This window comes from Otolemur garnettii, unplaced genomic scaffold (genome assembly GCF_000181295.1).
Source record: "Otolemur garnettii isolate 467f Iridium unplaced genomic scaffold, OtoGar3 scaffold00009, whole genome shotgun sequence".
Classification (NCBI taxonomy): domain Eukaryota; kingdom Metazoa; phylum Chordata; class Mammalia; order Primates; family Galagidae; genus Otolemur; species Otolemur garnettii.
Window position 1 is genome coordinate 37409924 of NW_003852404.1, and position 16043 is coordinate 37425966.

General features: G+C 39.3%; 1 pseudogene; it reads right to left on the minus strand.

Annotated features, from left to right (window-relative positions):
- Positions 1-3848: 3848 nt before the first annotated feature.
- LOC100959082 lies at positions 3849-4644 on the minus strand (annotated as a pseudogene).
- Positions 4645-16043: the final 11399 nt, after the last annotated feature.

Sequence of the window (16043 nt, forward strand, 5' to 3'; positions counted from 1 at the left end):
TGCCAAATTGTCCCCATTTGAGAATCAGTGCTGAAGTTTAGTCTGGTTGAGTTTGGGGGTGAGGTTAGTATGGAAACATTTAACCTATGAATAGGCCATTTGGATTGAGAGCTGAATGGTAAAGGAGAATTTGTAGGAATTAGGGTTGTAGGAGGAAGAAGGAAGGAGGCTTTGGGAGTGCGGAGGGCTCTCAGTATTCTAGGAAGGGAGCCCAGTACCTGTGAGATCGTGAGGTGGGAATGAATCTGGAATTTTCCAGGAACTGAAAAAATTTGGCCCTTCTTTCTATGACCTAGTACATAGGGTGTGCTATAAGAGTGGTTACTGCCAAGCTTGAGAGGGGCACCAATCCTGCTGGGCTATGTAGACCATTTTCAGAACCAAGATAATTGAGTTCTATCAGGGTAATGGCATAAATTGAGATGAATGGGAAGACTGAGCCAACAACTGTATAATTTGTGAATGAGGGAGGGACTTGGAAGGTCTGTTGATGATAGCCATGAGGAGTGTAGGGGTTATGGCTGATTGGTTAATGGCATAAGCCACAGGTGTAAGTTGTGTATGAGTGGATTCGCATATGTGTGAATGTTTTATCTATCTATACATTTTTAACAAGAGGGTCAATTTTGAGTGGAGGTCTTGCAAGGCCTTTGTAGGATAACACCAGTTACCTGTCCCAGTCTTGAAATTCAAGAGGAGGCAGAGAATGCATGGTACAGAAGCTACAGCCCCCTCTGGAGAGAATTGCAGAGGAAGCAATCTTAAAGGAAACAAGGAAACAGAGAGCATCTGCTGAAGAGAGTGAGGATAGAAGAGAGTTTTCTCCTCATGAAACTCCCGAGAATGTTGTTGAAGGCAAGGAAAATAGTGGTGGATCTGAGGCCAGAGGGAAAAGAGGTACCAGTTGTGTTAGGGATGACAGTTTAGATGGCTGTGGATCCTGTCCCTCCAGGCAATACACAGGGAGGAAAGGCTGGGAATGTGGTACATACATGGTGGACTAGTTCTGAGTATCTGTGGGCACTTGGATCTAACAGGGAGATCTGGAGAGTTTGGTATTATAATACATCTTCCCCAACCCTGCTTGGATAATATCACTTTTTAACCTCTTTTTCCCTTTTTCGTTCAGAAACCTGGCAAACAAGCAGGACCTTCTGCTTAGCCATGTCGCATCACTCTTATGCCTGTTCTTTCCCCTTATTCCATGTTCCAAGTGTGGTTTTTCCTCCTTAAATCCTACTCATTTTTATGCAAACATGATACACTTTATTTTTTTAGTTTTTGAGACAGAGCCTCAAGCTGTCACCCTGGGTAGAGTTCCGTGGCATCACAGCTTACAGCAACCACCAGTTCCTGGACTCAAGCAATTCTCTTGCCTCCACCTTCCAAGTAGCTGGGACTACAGGTGCCTGCCACAATGCCTGGCTATATTTTGGTTGCAGCCCTCATTGTTGTTTGGCAGGCCTGGGCTGGATTCGAACCTGCCAGTTCACGTGGATGTGGCTGGCGCCTTAGCCATTTGAGTCACAGGCGCCGAGCCACATGTTACACTTTAGAGCAGTTGTTCTCAACCTTCCTAATGCTGCAACCCTTTAATACAGTTCAAATGGGTTGCAACCCACAGGCTGAGAACTGCTGCTTTAGAGAAACCTGTAAACCCTACTCATTTTTAAAGACCTAGCTCATATCCTGTCTCTTCCATGGCACCTGCCCAAAGCACTGTGCCCACAAATGTTGCATGTTCTTCTTAATTGGCAACTAATTAAAAAAAGCCTTGGGGCTTCTTTTGCACTGTCTTACATATTGTTAACTTTTCATGGTATGAATTTGTTGTTCCTAAAATTAAATTGAACATTAACTGTTGATCAGGTTCTTTGCCTCTTAATACACTCTCAGTGGCCTAAGATTGAAACTGGATGCAATAAAGTCATTTACTATTTGTTTTAATAATGGATTGGTTAAGATACACATCACTTTTTCAGGAGAATGCAGAGGAGTGTTGGAGTCAGTGTTATGTGTCGTGAGGACTCAAGATATGAATGGATACCTTGAGTACCTTGAGTACCTTCAATACTTTGCTCATCAAATACATTGTCCTTTGTGAAATGATTCTGAGGTAGACTCAGGTTGGTAATTTCAAAGTTGGCTTTAACAGCAGGGAGGCAAGAGCAGCTCTGTGCACTGATGGAGTGATCAGGAATATAGGGAGGGACTAGACCCAGCCAGGCTGTCTGAGGGCTCTACTATATATACTGGGAACTGAGGAAAGAACAAGGTGCTGAGAGATGACAAAAGGAGGCAACTATTAGTAAACAATTAGCTCTAGGCTTGTGTTCTAGAGATTAGATTATGAACTCCTGCAAGAAACATTTCAGACAGTGAGCAGATTTTCAGTTATCCATATGAGCAGACTTTTATCACTGTGGTCATAATAAGGAAGTGCACCTTCTTTCTAAGCAATGGGGCTGAGGAAAAGGGTGTTTAGTCTCAGCAAAGAAAGAAAGAATGGGGGTGTGTGAATATTTGACCACTTCATGCATTCTCAAATGTGGTTTTAAGTCTGTTATGTAAAACAATAGATAGTTTTGTCAACTCTCTTCCTCATTATAACAGATAATGAATGGTAGGTCAATTTCCCTAGCAGTCTTGGTTTGCTCTTTGGCAGTTGACAGATTTTCCATCCCACTCTGGGTTGGGGGCAGGGGCAGTAGAGTTGTAAACTGGGCCCAAGCAATAACAGTCTGACAGATGCCAAGCATGGTGGGAGGGTTATTGCACCATCTTTCCAAATTACCTTTCTATTATTACAGCTCATGTTCATTTCACCTTTAGAAGCAACACTGAGGTGTGCTGGGTCCTTCAGCAAGCCTAAAACTGAGAATCCACTGTCTTTAGACTCCAAGTTATTCAGGTGTTACTACCTCACTGTTGGTTCTGAAGTTATAATCCACACCAATGGCCAGTTCCAAAATTACTACTAGTTTGGAATAGGCTAACACATTGTACTCAGTGTGCCTTTTATTTTCTCATGCTTTGACATTTTGGAGCCTGGCTGACTGCACCTCCCAGGGTTAGCTAACTCCTAGAGGCAGCAAATACTTCTCCTTTTAACAAGCCTTTCCTATGCAAACCAACTAATCTAGTGCTCTAACCCCAACCACCTCCTTTATGGGGTCTCACACTCCAGGCTATCATCTACTTGTCCCAATCATCCAGGGTCAGGTACCAGACAACTCTGGATACCACCTCTATCCCAGAGCCTCCTGAAATTATTAAAACTAGCCAACCCTAAATCTGTTTGTCCTATCTCACTGGTTCTTCCTCACAGAAACCACAATAATGGGTCTTGCCCATAATTTCCTCTAGCTCTTCTGCCTCCTGACTACCACTGGGGCTTTTCTGTGTGGCCCCTATGGTGTGAACAGCTCCCTTCTTTTGGGACATGTGAGTAACAAACTATCTTTTCAATGGCACCCATCTCCTGATCTGTTTGCCTCACCATACCTCAATCATAGCAATACCTTTATTTTTTTTTAAAATGAAAAACAGGTTTACTAAAACAGGTCTATAGACAATATAAGAGATAAGCTATAAAAACCAAAGTGTGAGCAGCCCCACCCACCAAACCAACCCCAATGGGCACTGGAGCCAGAGAGGGGAGGAGAACCAGGAATATCCTTCAAACGCACATCACACATTTTGGTTTTCCTTTTACTTTTAAGGTTTTTAAAATGCTAAACCAGGATCTGGGAGGGTCCTCCTGCACTCGGCAGTATGTCCAGCTTACCCACGTCCAGCACTAGGGTTGGCGTCCCTCAACAGCAACAATGGGGCTGGTCCCATGCGTCTCACTCCTGTACAATGCTCCTCAGCACATACTTAACTGTGTAGGCGAAGGCTATAAACCCCACTATAACAAACAAGTTTGCCAGGGCACCACCCAGGAGTCTGTGGTGCCGGTTGGCTTGCTGGAGCCCAGCAAGTTTCACACCAGCCCCAGATGCAAGCCCATTTAGAAGCTGAATCCTGTTCTGCCCATGATGGGTCTCCCCACCTGGAAAAACATCTGGTAAGGGGAGAGTATGGGGTCTGCTACTCAGTTCGTCTTGTGCTTTCTGTTTTTGTTTAATTACCTCCACAACTTTAGGAAATAATTCACAAAAGACCTTATCTTTTAAATTAAACACTAAACTCTGTACTGCCAGTTGTCTTTTTGTGAACTCTGATGTCTCTATACTGTCCAGAGTGGGTCCCTTCTCCACCATGAAGCTCAGGAGCCCCGTCAGGATGGTAGAGACAGACCAGGCTGGGTTCCACGTGTCTGGGTGGAAATCTGTGATCGAGAGACACAGCTTTCATTAAGGAGTCATCTCAGGGCCTTGCAAAACATAATGCCCACTGTGCTGGGCTTCATATATATCTTATCTTACAACATACACACAGGTGAAGAAGGGCACAACTAGTGACATGAAGCTGGCTCTATGTTCCTCCTCACTTCCATGCTGATATTCCATTAGAGAATATTTGAAGGGAGGGGCTCAGCACAGATGTAAGGCACCAGGTCTTTCTTAATCCCAAGGTAGTCCTGCTTCCATCTCTGGGTTGCTGTTGTTGGAGCTCTCTTACTGCTGTTGCTGCTCATCTCTTCTGGTCACTGTGGGTGGGTGGCCACTGCACTCAGGCTCACCATGGTAGAGACCAGAGCAGGGTGAGAATGAATGGGGCCCACACCAGAGAGAGCTGAACGATGCAGGGACCTAGCCCACCACACCAGCCTAAGCACCACCACTGCCTCTGCCTCTACCTCAGCTTCTGCAATACCTTTATTTTTAAACATGCAGTTATGACGTTGATCCTACCTTTGTCATAACCTTATTAACAATGTGGCCATCAATATTAGTCAAACCCTTTATTTGTGCATAGTATGCATAGTATTTCTCATTCTTGGGTCACAGATACTCATATTCCCAAACCTTCAGTGTACAAGCAAGTCACAGAGAACCAGGACAAATCTTTTCTTATAATTCCTACTTAGTTTAACTCACTATATAGTTCACCCAAAGAAGTTCTTTACAACTAGATTAAAAGGTCTTTGAGGGAGAGGGCAGTGACTATACATTTGTATATGAGCGTGTGTGTACCTAAGAAGTGTGTAATAACATCTTTTGCGTTTCTGGTGGGGAGTGGAGCTAGTACAGGTTGAGTATCCCTTATCCAGAATGGTAGGGACCAGAAGTGTTTTGGATTTTGGATTTTTTTTCCAGTGTTGTACCTGACACAGTGGAGAAAGACAGACTCGGACTCCACTTAATGTAAAATTAGGTAGAAATTTATTACACCTGCACAGGGGACCGCTGCTCTCAAAGGCAGGCAGCCCCAAGGTGGAAGGCAAGTTGTCTTTTATACTCTTTTTTCTGTGTAGCTCAACAAGCAAGCAGATACAGACTGAACACTGCGGTTAGCTCAGGGCAGGGGCACAGGGTGGGGGGGGGTTACATAGGTCAGGGTATGGGTGAGTGGGTTTACATAGGTTAGGAAAGTTTCTGAGAACTTGGGACTTTCCCCCAAGGGCTTTTCTTAGAATTCACCCCTCCCTTCACACTTTCTCATTTTTAGGTTTTCTTCTTGGAATATAACCCTCATTCACTGGGGCAGAAGGTGGGGGGAGGCTGGGACTGTAGGACTCAGGGATGGTTTCTTTAAGGGTTGGGGGTTTGGTTATTACATCAGAGTGTGGAATATTTGCATATACACGATAAGATACCTTGGGATTGGGACCCAATTCTAAACACAAAATTTAGTTACATTTTGTATAGATCTTACAGACATCGTCTGAGGATATTTTAAATAATTTTGTGCATGCAACAAAATTTGTGTACAATGAACCATCAGAAAGTAAAGATGTCACTATCTAAGGCATCCACATGGACAATCTTTAGTTGTTTGGCATCATCATATTCCTGACTCTTCTGACCAGTAATCCTTTTCTTACACTTAGTTACACATAAGTACTTAACAGGAAAAAAATGACATACCATTGATACAGTGAGAAAACTGTGTGTTCAGGGTAACTAAGTAGCTCAGTGCCATCACCAGAATACCTGTATCCACTGTTAAAAAGCAACAAACAAGGACAGGCTTTTAGTTTCCACCTACGTTGCTGTGTTTTGATTTAAAAAATTACTGGACACTGCATTTTATTTTTATTAGGTAAAAAGAAACACCAGAAGCAGTTGAGTTTCCAGGAAGTGGATCCTCTAGAGATGAGGAGATAGTCTACTAGATGACTTTTTAAAATGTTTCCTCCAGAGTTATCAGCCTCATTTACAATGGTTTTTGTCTTAGACGTCCCTCTTTGACTTTATAAAGTGATAAGATTTCTTGTTCTGTTGTGAATGCATACTGCCCATCACATATTTTCACCACATTGTCTATAGGCACTTTTGCTATAGTGTTAACAACTTTTCACATCCATTTCTTCTAGCCTAATGACAGACTCTGAGGACATATTTTTTCTTGTGTATGTAAGGAGGTCAGCGTCACTTTTTTTTCTCACTTGGGAAGGAAATCATTCAAAGTCATTGCCTTATTCATCATCATTACTGAACATAGTTGCAGACCAGAGGTTGTGCCAGGCAAGTACAACTGTCTTTAATCACTGTGTTGTAAGCACTGGCCATAGCGTATACAGCATCTTTCACTCAAAACTCCTTTGGGAACATTCCACAGCCCTGTTTTGGTTCAGTGCTGCTGGCATGCTATTCAAGAAAACATCTTTACATCTTTTGTTGATATAAAGGTACCCTCCTTCCATGGATGAATAAATAAAATTACATTTAGGGGAAAGCACAAAATACAAACATTATATTAAGTGAGAATTTCGGTTGGGGAATGAACAAAACAACTGTCAAGAAATACAAAAAATCTTTTAGTTATCACGCAGTCCAGTTTCCGAATGATTGAAAAGCCAATTAGAAAAGATGTGCCTGGGAAGTACCTGTGGCCCAGTGGGTAGGGTGCTGGCCCCATATATCAAGGGTGGTGGGTTCAAACCTAGCCCTAGCCAAACTGCAACAAAAAAATAGCCAGGCGTTGTGGTTGGTGCCTGTAGTCTCAGCTACTTGGGAGGCTGAGGCAAGAGAATTGCCTAAGCCCAGGATTTTGAGGTTGCTGTGAGTTGTGTGATGCCACAGCACTCTACCAAGGACAATAAAGTGACACTCCGTCTCTATTAAAAAAAAAAAAAGAAAAGAAAAGATGTGCCTAGCGATGTATGCTTTTTTGTTAGCACAATAATGAACTGGTAAGAAATACACTCCTTGTAAACAATGAGGATAGAAGTTTTTGCCTATCACAGCAAATTTATATTAAGTGCACCTGCCCTGCTGTGTTAGCACATCCTAGCACAGTTATTCTGTCCTTGGCATCCTTAATTCTTTTTTTTAATATTTCAGATTAATATGAGGATACGAATGATTAGGTTGTATCATTTGCATTTCTTAGGTAAAGTTCAAGTTGTAGCTGAGTCCCTCACCCAGGGGGTGTGCTGTATACCTTTACATTGTGCTCATTAGGTGAGAGCTTACCAATCCCTTTTCCTCATCCACTGTCCCCTTTCCCTACTTCTTCTTCTCCCATTTGAATTCATCTGTGTTCTTCTCTTGTTTGGGTGTGTAGTTGTTTATCTATTGGTTTCATGTTAGTATTGAGTACATTGGATACTTGCTTTTCCATTCTTGTGATACTTTGCTAAGAAGAATGTGCTTCTACTCTATCCAAGTAAATAAAAAGATGTAAAGTCTCCATCTTTTTATAGCTGAGTAGTATTCTGTGGTATACATATGCCACAGTTTATTAATCCATTCATATGCTAATGGTTACTTGGGTTGATTCTATGTCTTGGCGATTGTGAATTGAGCTGCAATAAACATTTTAGTGTAAATGTCCTTGTGATAAAATGATATTTTTTTCTCCTAGATAGATACCTAGTAATTCTAGGGATCAAATGGACAGTCTACTTTTAGCTCTTTGAGAAATCTCCATACTTCTTTCCATAGAAGCTGTATTAGTTTTCAATCCTCCCAGAAGTACACAAGTGTTTCCTTCTCTTTTCATTCACTCCAGCATCTGCAGCTTTGGGATTTTGTGATGTGGGGCATTTTCACTGGGGTTAAGTGATACCTCAGGGTGGTTTTGATTTGCCTTTCTCTAATGATTAGGGATGATGAGTATTTTTTTCATGTGTTTCTTGGCCACTCATCTGTCTTCTTCAGAGAAGGTTCTATTCAAATCTCTTGCCCACTAATGAATGGGATTGTTTGCTCTTTTCCTATTGATTAGTTTGATATTGCAATCCACATCAAAGCAAAAACATCTTTGGAGAACTTGAAAAAATAATACTGCACTTCATATGGAACCAGAGAAAACCCTGAATAGCCAATGCAATTTTAAGACACAAAAACAAATCTAGAGGCATCACATGACCAGACTTTAGATTATATTACATGTTGGCAGTGATCAAAACAGCATAGTACTGGCACAAAAATAGAGATACAGACCTACGGGATAGCATTGAGAACCTAGAGATGAAACAAGCTACATATTCTCGTCTGATCTTCAATAAACCAAACAAAAGCAGACACTGGGGAAAAGAATCCCTATTTAATAAATGGTGCTGGGAGAACCGGTTAGCCATGTGTAGAAGACTGAAACTGGACCTGCACTTCTCACCACTTACAAAAATTGACCCTTGCTGGAAATCAGATTTGAATTTAAGATACAAAGCAATAAAAATTCGAAAAAAAAAAAAGGGTGGAAAAAACTCTTGACAAAATCTGCCTAGGAAAAGATTTTAGAAGAAGACCCTCTTGGCAACTGCCGCAATATCAAAAATAAGTAAGTGGGACATAATCAAGCTAAAAAGCTTTTGCACAGCAAAAACATACAGCAACTAAAGCAAACAGACGACCTTCAGAACGGGAGAAGATAATTTGCATGGTATGAATCTAATAAAGGGCTGATAACTAGAATCTACAGAGAACACAAATTTGGCATCCTTAATTCTTGTAGGGACTCTTTCATCAGCTATAGCCAGTCTCTTTCTGGGGCCAGTGTTTTCCTGGGGTAACAGTGCCAAAACAGTGAAGTTTCATCAGCCTTACAGATTTATTCTGGCATCAGATTTCATCAGTGATGACCTTGCTCTGTTATTTCATGATCATTAGATGCTTTATATCACCATAAATCTTTAAAAAATTAGTAGTATAACTTTTCCTAAAGTTTTGCAACCAGTAAGTTGAGTATCCACAGTTCTCTTTCAATTTTCAGTTTATTGTGATAGATCATTGCTTTTTTCATGATCAGCAGTCCATAAAGTGGCATATTAAAGTAATGATCTAGTCTTTAAATGCATGACTAAGGTCTTTAATTTTAGCTTTATGCTTTTTCTCCCTATTTTTCGTTAACTACTATCTATCACTTTCAGCATAGAGCTTCCTCCTGTTTTTTCAGGTCTTATACCACAGAGTAAAGAATAAACAAATAACTACAGTGAGTAGTGTACATAGGTGTTGGCCACATGTGGGGCATTGTGGGGAAGCTGCCATTGGCCTGTCTGGCCTGCACATATTATTACCCTCTGTGAGTGTGCTTGGTGGGGGAATCTGGACCTGCATGGAAAAGATATATTTCAGCTGAAGGGAGCTAGAAGGATCTTTTTTCCCTTGAGGATACCAAATAAGCTAGGGGTCATGCATTTGTGTTTTAACTGTGCCCATTGCATGAGGTCAAGTGTGGAATTTTGCCCTTGTGATGACATGTTGGTGCCCTAAAAGTTTCAGATTTTAAAGCATTTAGGATTTTGTATTTTCAGATTAGGGATGCTCAATCTGTATATATAATACTTTGGGTCAAATAGTATTCATCTTTCACCTGGAATGTTTATTTTCAGTTGAGTGGACTTTTTTTTTTTTTTTACACAGAGTCTCACTATGTCACCCTTGGTAGAGTGCTGTAGCATCACAGTTCACAGCAACCTCTGACTCTTGGGCTTGGGTGATTCTCTTGCCTCATCCTCCCAAGTAGCTAGGACTAGAGGCACCTGCCACAGTTATTTTTTTGTTGCAGTTGTCATTGTTGTTTAGTAGGCCTGGGCCAGATTTGAACCTGCCTGCCTCAGGGTATATGGCTGGTGCCCTAACCACTGAGCAACAGGCACTGAGCCAAGTGGACAGTTTTGAGAGGAATACATATATAGTGGTAAGAGAAGATAGAGTTACTTGTTTTATCAATGAGAGAAATTAGTTCAGTCCTGCAGTTACTTAGATGATCTTTAAAACTACATTCTGTTCTTCTGTTATGTTAGTCATAGTGGCAGGAACCTTGGAGGTCCCTAAGACAAGCCTCTCATTGAATGTCTTCCCTGGTGCCTTATGTGTGAAGCCTGTATATTCTAGTCTTGTCTATCTGTGTGTAAAAGAAGAGGTCACATTAACTTTTAATTCCTCCTTTTTTTAATGGTACTACATAACATCCCCCCAAGTATATCCAGTTATTTCTGGGAGTCCCCAACGGTTATTTCTCACCAAACCACTTGTCAGCTACAGTTAACAGAGGTATAATCTCTCTCCTGGCTTTGAGTAGCCCATGTCTGATGTCTATACATGCATAATCCATAGAGAAGCATATGGATCATGGTCAGCTTAGCTGCTGGTGCTCAGGATCAGAAACCCTATGGGGCTGCTAGTGGTGCTATCTCTAAATACTCCCATGGCTGCCAGCCCTAAGGTGCCAGAGTTAGGTTTCACAGAGAGGCATAGAAAGTCTGCCCCACATTTCTCTACCCTTTTCCTGCAGGGCCCAGAATTCTACCAAATCTCCCATGAGCAATTCAGATTTTGGGCTTCACCATTCCAACCATGGAGGTTCATACCAAGTTTAAGGATCTGGATGGTCATAAATACCATGCCACCTATTTCTTACCCCTTTCTTCCCCAGCTTTTACCTGTCCCTATCCCCACCACACAGCCAAATTTACTTCAGATGCAACACTCTTTTCTACAAAGCAGTATTTAAAACATTGACGTCATGGTCTTTACATACATATCTATTTCACTAGGGAGTCTTTGCTTTGCCTTCACCAGAGAGCCCCTTCGGGATAGTTTTCCCAGAGTAAAGGAAGATCTGCTCCGAAGGTGAATTGAAAGCTCCAGCATTTGCAATAAGAGTATAGCACAATGCTTTAAAATTATATTATTTTTCTTTTTACTCCATCCATTGAATTTCCAGTCATCTTAGGGCTAATTTAAAATTAAAGGCCAAGAATAGTTTTCTCTTCAATTCGTTGCAACAAGGAATTAATTTTTTCCATTAATCCAGGAGTCTGCAACCCTGGCTGCACATTAGAACTACTGGGGGTTAGGGTGGGGAAGGGTAGGGAGTTTAAAATATGTTGGTGACTGCAGTCCACTGAGATCAATTAAATTAAGATCCATAGGGGTGGATCTAAGGCACTGATATTCTTTAAAGGTCCTGGATGTTTGCAATACCCAACTTGGGTTAAGAATCAGTATTGTAAGTGCTCAAACTTGGGATGGGATCATCTATTCTTTCTCCTAAGTGAGATTTCAGGAATCATTACCTGTTCCCTTGTTTTGACAAGTAAAGATAAGTTCAATTTAGTCATTGCTCTAGTCTGAACAAGAGTGAGACTCTGTCTCTACTAAAAATAGAAAAACTAGCTGGGTGTTGTAGTGGGAGCCTATAGTTCCAAGTACTTGGGAAGCTGAGGCAAGAGGATCTCTCGAGCCCAAGAGTTTGAAATTACTGTAAGCTAGTATGATACCATGGCACTCAACTCCAGGGTGACTGAGTGAGACTCTGTCTCCAAAAAAAAAAAAAAAAAACCCAAAACCCCCCTGGCTACTGCTAATTGCTATTCCCTGTGATGTGTGCTGATTCTTGAAAAATTTGGGTTTATTAGGCCAGCGATCTAGAGATATGTTCTTCTGGGTATTTTGCTGCTACTAGGAAATACTATTTCCACATAGGCTTCTGGTTGAAACATTTTGGTTTCCCATAGGTGTAGTTAATAAAGGGATCAACACATTTATTTTCTTTCTAATTCTGCTGAATATAGTACTTTTCTTTAACTGGGAAAGTATATATACTCAAAATAAGTTATATACAATTTTAGAGCATAAGTGAAATTTATTTGCTCTTCCATGAAAACATTTTATTTTTAGTATCACAAACAACTTCATGACAACATTCACAAAAATAAAATAAAAGAACATCAAAACCCCATTTATTTACCCAGAAGGCAAATAGAGAATAAGAACAGACGGTTCTCATATGGAAATAAAAATTAAGTGTACATAAACCAGTCAGAATAAGATTTTCAAAATGAGCTAATTTTGCCTAAGTATGAGAAAATGATAAATTAAGCAACATTTAACAATAATTCAGGGCAAACAAATACAAACTCAAAATGTATCTAGCCTTTTGTTTTAAAATTAATCCTTTAACATAAAGGATAATACGTGCATATTAGGTCAATTTTTGTTTCCTCATGAGGACTACCTGCTCTTACTTTTATTCAACTGTTTTTCAAATTTTCAAATTTTATTCAACTGTTTTTCAAATTTTGACCCCATTAGGGGTCACCTGGGCTTTAACCAGTTTTTTTTAGTTTCAAAAAAAATTAGAAAGTACAAGTGTGTTTTGTTACATGAATGAATTGTCTCTAACTATTTAATACTTTCATAGAAAAGGCATCTCTTTGGTTTTTCATTTCTTAGCACTTTGTCCTTATCAGATTTCAACTGGAGAAAGCAGAAAACCACAGAGAAAAATTATATAGCTTTTTACCTTGATAAAGCTAGTCATTGTTTCCCCTCTCACGGAAAATTATCTTTATTTTAGTACCTCTCCAAGTTCTTGCTCCCTGTTATCTGGTATTTACAGTCGTTTTATATGTACTAGCATTCTTGTCAATCTGATCTAACCCAGAGGTGTGGAGAGACACTCTTCCTGTGTAAAGTCTAACTACAGAAGTCTCTCTTAGTTTACTAGGATATCATAATTAAATATATTCTAAGTATTCAACAATGTATTCAGAATACAAGGTGGTTTTTCATAGCTCAACAGAAAGAAGACATTTTTAAAAAAGGCAAACTATATCATAATGAAAGTTTTTAAATGTCACATATAAAAATATTTTTAAAGAACATCAACATATTTTTTCCATACTTTGGACTTAATTGAAATATTTAATAAAGCTTTCATTGACATGATCTAGAAATTAATTAGATGTTCATAAAAGCTAATTTAATTGACAAAGAACATGTCAAGAATTTTCCATGTCATTGTATCGTTAAGCAATGGCAACTGTCCAAACTGGTAATGGAATGTTGTTTGGTACCTGCAGAAGAAAAGCCTATCTTTCAAGAAAGTATGAAGTGTTAAAAGTTACTTATGCAATTAATGCATGCAATTGAAGATAAATACAAAAGACTTAAACTGGGAATTAGTGTTATCCATTATCCTGTCACATAATGAACAAAAGGATATTTTTACTTCATAAACTCATACAATTACTCATTAAAATAGGATAAATGTTTAAATATCACAAAGAAATAATACAAAGACTGACTACTTGGTGCCCATAATACACTCCCCATTTTTGCTTACATGGTTCCCATTCAGTTGTTTGAACTATTGATTTCTAAAGAAAAGATTGGAGAAGTCAAATAGTCAATATAATTGAGTTTAATATTACTCTTGTTAATATTATTTGAAATAAGAGAATTTTCATAAAAATTTGTGTTTTCCATCAGTTTCACAACTCATGCCTTGTATTCTTTTAGTCAAACATCTACCCATGCTGTAAGAATTGTGTTTCAGGGTTACTACATGTAAAGCTATATGCTCTATTGTGACAAAGATGAGTGCAACACAATTCCTTAACATAAGTAGATTATGCTTTAGTGTGAGGGGTGAAGCAATCTACTTTCAATGGCAATATAAAAGAAAATGTCAAATGCAATAAGAAAAATAAAGCTCATATTTATTTTTAAAAGCAGAGGAATATCTAATTTAGAAACTAAGAAAAGTCTAGTAGAAGCAATACTTTATTTGTTCATGCCTTCACATTCATTAAAGAAATGTAGGCAATGAGCACAGCATAAGATTCAAGGTGCTGGTCAGAGAAGGACAGATTTACAAGATGGGATGAAGCCTTTCAAGGAGGATGAATGATGTGAAGAAGTGTTCCTGAAGGAGCATTCATCTGAGTGATGTATAATTTTCTATGGATCAATAATTAGAGATAAGGATTTAATCATAGGCTTGAGGAAGGTCTTGAATTTCAGAAGCAAGAACATAAATTTCCTTGAGAGTTTAATGGAAAATCATTGTACATAAATTATTTTATAGGATACATAATTGCTTTTGGAAAAAATTGACAGTACAAAGTTTATAGTTTAATTTGAAATGTGTTTGAAAAAATTGACAGTACAAATCTTATGGATTAATTTTAAAAGTGTGGGTATTTGAGCCCTTCCTTCAGCCAGGTGACACTGCAACTCAAGGAACTAGAAAACAAGAACAAACCAAATACAGTTAGCAAAAGAAAAGAAATAACTAAGGTCAGTGCAGTACTAAATGAAATAGAGACCAATAAGCAATACAAAGGATCAAACAATAAGAACAGTTTGTTCTTCAAAAAGATAAACACAATGGATAAATCACTAACTAGACTAAGAAGAGAAAAGATCCAAATAAACTATCAGAAATGAAAAAGGAGACATCACAACTGATGTCACAGAAACAGAAAAGATCATCAGAGACTATTATGAACTCTATATGTTCACTAGAAAACCTACAAAAACTAGAAAACCTCAGGGGAAATAGTTAAATTTATGGAAACATACAACCTCTTGAGATTGAACCAAGAAGAAATAGAACTCCTGAGCAGACCTATAATGAGCAGCAAGATTGAATCATTGATTATCCCCCCACCAAAAGAAAAGAATTCCCAGGACCAGACAGATTTACAGCTGAATCTACCACATATACAAAGAAGTAATACCAATCCTCCTAAAACTGTTCTAAAAACTCTAGGTGAAGGGAATTCTCCCCAAATGATTCTACAAGACCAGTATCACTGCAACACCAAAACCAGACAGGCCACAACAAATAAAAGAAAACTTGGATGAACACAGATGCAAAAATTCTCATGAAATATTAGTACTAGAATAGTGAATCCAACAGCACATCAAAAAAGATAACACAATATGATCAAATGGATTTTATTATAGAGATACAAAGATAGTTTAACACATGCAAATTAATAAATGTGATTCATAACATAAGCAGAATTAAGGCCAAAACCTAAATGATCATTTCAATAGATGAAGAAAGAGCATTTGATAAAATTTAGCATTCTTTCATGATAAAAATCCTCAGCAAACTAGGCATTGGAGGAACATATCTTAGAATATTAATAATGAAGGCCATATATGTCCTATCCACAGCTAGCATCACACTTAATGGGGAAAAGTTAAAAGATTCCCTAAGAAATTGAATAAGACAAGATGCCCATTTTCACCATTCCTATACAACACAGTATTGGAAATCCTAGCCAGAGTAATCAAGCAAGAGAAAAAAATAGAAGGGATTCAGATTGGAAAAGAGAAAGTTAAGTCATCCCTGTTTGGCTCGGCGCCTGTGGCTCAAGTGGCTAAGGCACCAGCCACATACGCCTAAGGTGACGGGTTTGAATCCAGCCCAGGCCTGTCAAACAACAATAATAATGGACGCCTAAGGTGGTGGGTTTGAATCCAGCCCGGGCCTGTCAAACAACAATAATAATGGCTGCAACCAAAAAAAAAAATAGCCAGGCATTGTGGCGGGTGCCTGTGGTCCCAGCTACTTGCAAGGCTGAGGGAGGAGAATCGCTTAAGCCCAAGAGTTTGAGGTTGCTGTGAGCTGTGACGCCACAGCACTCTACTGAGGGCAACATAGTGAGATTCTGTCTCAAAAAG